Source organism: Delphinus delphis, chromosome 5 (assembly GCF_949987515.2).
Source record: "Delphinus delphis chromosome 5, mDelDel1.2, whole genome shotgun sequence".
Classification (NCBI taxonomy): domain Eukaryota; kingdom Metazoa; phylum Chordata; class Mammalia; order Artiodactyla; family Delphinidae; genus Delphinus; species Delphinus delphis.
In genome coordinates, this window is record NC_082687.1 from 48,413,350 (window position 1) to 48,418,443 (window position 5,094).

Below are 5,094 nucleotides of genomic sequence, written 5' to 3' on the forward strand. Positions count from 1 at the left end.
ACCCCAGAGTGAACCAGTAGGATGTAGGGGGACTGAGGGGGTAGGAGAAGTGGAGCCCAGACAAGATTGGTGCCCCTGAGGCAGGGAGATCAGGAGAGGCAGGTGAGAGGGACTCTCTGGGAAGAGAGGGAGAGGAGTGGCGGATAATTGCCTGAACCACTTGGGCTGGGGAGCCTGCTGAGCTCCCAGGTGGGTCCGCTGCCCTCCAAGCCCCCCCCTTCCTCTCCTCTGCCCACATTGGTCCTGGGGGCATAGGAGGGAGGCCGGGGAGATCAGGAGAGGCAGGTGGAAGGGGCCCTCCCAGACCCCAGGAGCAGGAGAGGAGAGGAGGGCATTTGCCCCACCCACTTGAGCCCAGGAAGCCTGCTGGGCTCCCAGGTGAAGTCCCTTGCCTTCTGAGACAGGGGTGGGGGCAGGCCTGGGCCCCTTCTGTTTCTTGAGCCTAAGCCCCACCCTCCACAGCCCCCAGGGTCTTTTTCAGCCCTGTGGGTATTGAGCATTGGCCCCACCCACTGCCCAAACTTCGCCCTTGTTTAGGCCCCACTATCCACAGCCAAGGCCTTCCCCTGCTACCTTTTTTTTTTTTTCTCTTCCCTCCACTTTTTTTACTGTTGTGGTACTGATGTACTTTCCGGTTGTTGATTCATCTATATTTTTATTTTTACATTCTTTCTAACATATCTGTTAGTTTCCTAGTCTAATTTTATTTTTACTTTATTGTCCTCTCTTTTTTTTTTTTTTCTGCCCCCAGCAGCTTGTGGAATCTTAATTCGCGAGCCCAGGGTTGGGCAGAAGCTCCTGTGGTGAGAGCTCCAAGTCCAACCCACTGGACTAAGAGAGAACCTCAGATCCCAGGATATATTCATTGGAATGAGGTCTCACAGAGCTCCTCATCTCAACACCAAGGTCCAGCTCTGCCCAATAGCTGACAAACTCCAGTGTTGGAAGTCTCAGGCCAAACAACCAGTAAAAGAGGAACACGATCTCACTCAAAAATAAAAAAAAAAGGAGACAGCAAAAAAACATGTCACAGATGAAGGAGCAAGGTAAAAACCTACAGGACCAAATAAATGAAGAGGAAATAGGCAATCTACCTGAAAAAGAATTCAGAGTAATGATAGTAAAGATGATCCAGAATCTTTGAAATAGAATGGAAGCATGGATTGAGCAAATACAAGAAATGTTTAACAAAGATCTAGAAGAACTAAAGAACAAACAAACAGAGATGAACAACACAATCACTGAAATGAAAAATACACTAGAAGGAATCAATAACAGAATAACTGAGGCAGAAGAACGAATAAGTGAGCTGGAAGACAATATGGTGGAAATAACTGCTGAGGAGCAGAATAAAGAAAAAAGAATGAAAAGAATTTAAGATAATCTCAGAGACTTCTGGGACAACACTAAATGCACCAACATTTGAATTATAGGGGTCCCAGAAGAAGAAGAGAAAAGGAAAGGGTCTGAGAAAATATTTAAAGAGATTATAGTGGAAACCTTCCCTAACATGGGAAAGGAAATAGTCACCCAAGCCCAGGAAGCACAGAGAGTCCCATACAGGATAAACCCTAGGAAAAAAACACCAAGATACATATTAATCAAACTAACAAAAATTAAATTCAAAGAAAAAAATATTAAAAGCAGCAAGGGAAAAACAAAAAATAACATACAAAGGAATCCCCATAATGTTATCAGCTGGTTTTTCAGTGGAAAATCTGCAGGCCAGAAGGGAGTTGCAGGATATACTTAAAGTGATGAAAGACAAAAACCTACAACCCAGATTACTCTACCCAGCAAGGATCTCCTTCAGATTTGATGGAGAAGTCAAAAGCTTTTCAGACAAGCAAAAGCTAAGAGAATTCAGCACCACCAAACCAGCTTTACAACAAATGTTAAAGAAACTTCTCTAGGCGGGACACACAAGAGAAGAAAAAGACCCACAAAAACAAACCCAAAACAATTAAGAAAATGGTAATAGGAACATACATATCGAAAATAACCTTGAATGTAAATGGATTAAATGCCCCAACCAAAGGACACAGACTGGCTGAATGGATGCAAAAACAAGACCCATATATATGCTGTCTACAACAGACACACTTCAGACCTAGGGACACATACAAACTGAAAGTGAAGGGATGGAAAAAGATATTCCATGCAAATGGAAATCAAAAGAAAGCTGGAGTAGCAATACTTGTGTCACATAAAATAGACTTTAAAATAAAGACTGTTATAAGAGATAAGGAGGGACACTACATAGTGATCAAAGGATCAATCCAAGAAGATATAACAATTATAAATGTTTAGGCACGCAACATAGGAACACCTCAATACATAAGGCAAATGCTAACAACCATGAAATGAGAAATCGACAATAACACAATAATAGTAGGGGACTTTGACACCCCACTTACACCAATGGACAGATCATCCAAACAGAAAGTAAATAAGGAAACACAAGCTTTAAATGACACAATAGACCAGATAGATCTAACTGATATTTATAGAACATTCCACCCCAAAGTGGCAGAATACACTTTCTTCTCAAGTGCACATGGAACATTCTCCAGGATAGATCACATCTTGGGTCACAAATCAAGCCTTGGAAAATTTAAGAAAATTGAAATCGTATCAAGCATCTTTTCTGACCTCAATGCTATGAGACTGGAAATCAATTATAGGAAAAAAACTGTAAAAAGCACAAATACATGGAAGCTAAGCAGTGTGCTACTAAGTAACCAAGAGATTACTGAAGAAATCAAAGAAGAAATAAAAAATTACATAGAAACAAATGACAATGAAAACCCAATGACCACCCAAAACCTATGGGACACAGCAAAAGCAGTTCTAAGAGGGAAGTTTATAGCAATTCAATCTCACCTCAAGAAACAAGAAAAGTCTCAAATAAACAATCTAACCCTATACTTAAAACAACTAGAGAAAGAAGAACAAAGAAAACCCAAAGTCAGTGGAAGGAAAGAAATCATAAATATCAGAGCAGAAATAAATGAAATAGAAACAAAAAAATCAATAGCAAAGATCAATAAAACTAAAAGCTTGTTAAGATAAACAAAATTGATAAACCACACTCATCAAGAAAAAAAGGGAGAGGATGCAAATCAATACAATTAGAAATGAAAAAGGAGAAATCACAACTGACACCACAGAAATACAAAGGATTATAAGAGACTACTACAAACAACTATATACCAATAAAATGGACAATGATGAAGAAATTGACAAATTTTTGGAAAGGTACAATTTTCCAAGATTGACCAGGAAGAACTGGAAAATATAAATAGATCTATCACAAGTAATGAAGTTGAAACTGTAATTAAAAATCTTCCAACAAACAGAAGTCCAGGACCAGATGGCTTCACAGGCAAATTCTATCAAACATTTAGAGAAGAGCTAACACTGATCCTTCTCAAACTCTTCCAAAAAATTACGAGGGAGAAACACTTGCAAATTCATTCTATGAAGCCACCATCACCCTGATACCAAAACCAGAAAAAGATATCACAAAAAAAGAATATTATAGACCAATATCACTGATCAACATAGATGCAAAAATCCTGAAAAAAATACTAGCAAACAGAATCCAACAGCACATTAAAAGGATCATACACCATGATCAAGTGGGATTTATCCCAGGGATGCAAGGATTCTTAAATATATGCAAATCAATCAGTGTGATACACCACATTAACAGATTAAGGAATAAAAACCATATGATCATCTCAATAGATGCAGGAAAAGCTTTCAACAAAATTCAACACCAATTTTATGATAAAAACTCTCCAGAAAATGGGCGTAGAGGGAACCTGCCTCAACATAAATAAAGTCTGTATATGACAAGCCCACAGCAAGCATCATACTCATTGGTGAAAAACTGAAAGCATTTCCGCTAGGGTCAGGAAAAAGACAAAGATGTCCACTCTCACCACTCTTATTCAACATAGTTTTGGAAGTCCTAGCCACAGCAATAGGAGAAGAAAAAGAAATAAAAGGAATACAAATTGGAAAAGAAGAAGTAAAAATGTCACTATTTGCTGATGACATGATATTATACATAGAAAATCCTAAAGATGCCACCAGAAAACTACTAGAACTAATCAATGAATTTGGTAAGGTTGCAGGACACAAAACTAATGCACAGAAATCTTTGGCATTCCTAGACACCAACAACAAGAAATCAGAAAGAAATTAAGGAAACACTCCCATTTACCTTGCAACAAAAAGAACGAAATACCTAGAAATCAACCTGCCTAAGGAGGCGAAAGACTTGTACTCAGAAAACTATAAAACACTGATAAATGAAATGAAAGATGGAGACACAGGCCAGCCATGTGCCCAGGGCAGCCATCAGCCAGCCTCCACCAGGGGCATGCACTCCACATGAGGTGAGCAGGGCTGTAGTACAGGAACACTCTTCAAGAGGAAGCAGGTAGCCTTTTGAGTAGAAAGCCTGGAAACTCCAAAAGCATGTCAGGTATTGTAACGAGGAGAAAGGGATGTGTCACTCTGGGGAGAACATGTTTTAGTTCTTGCTGCCCTTTGCACTTATAGGCTTTGTTACCCACTAGTTAGTTCATTTTAAAACAATGTAGTGGGAGGGGGTGGGAGGCACAAATTATTAAGATAAGCTCAGAGATGTATTGCACAACACAGGGAATATAGCCAGTATTTTTTAATAACTGTAAATGGAAAGTAACCTTTAAACATTGTATAAAAATTAACCAAAAAAATTAAATTTAAAAAATAAAAAATGAAAAAGTACAGTGAAAAAAATTTTAATAAAATATATTTGGCAACCTAAATAAAACAGACAAATTTACTTAAAAACACAAATCATCAAAAGTTGACCCAAAAAGAAATTTAAAAATTGAATAATTCCATGAAAGTTTTAAAAATCAAATTATTAATTATCTTCTGACCAAGAATCTCCAGGTTTAGTGGGCTTCAGAGATGATTTCTCTCAAACATTTAATAAAGCAATAATAACAATATTATGTGAATCTCTCAGAAAATAGAAGAGGCAGGAACTTTCCCAACTCATTTATAAGGCCACTATTGTCCTGATACAAAAGC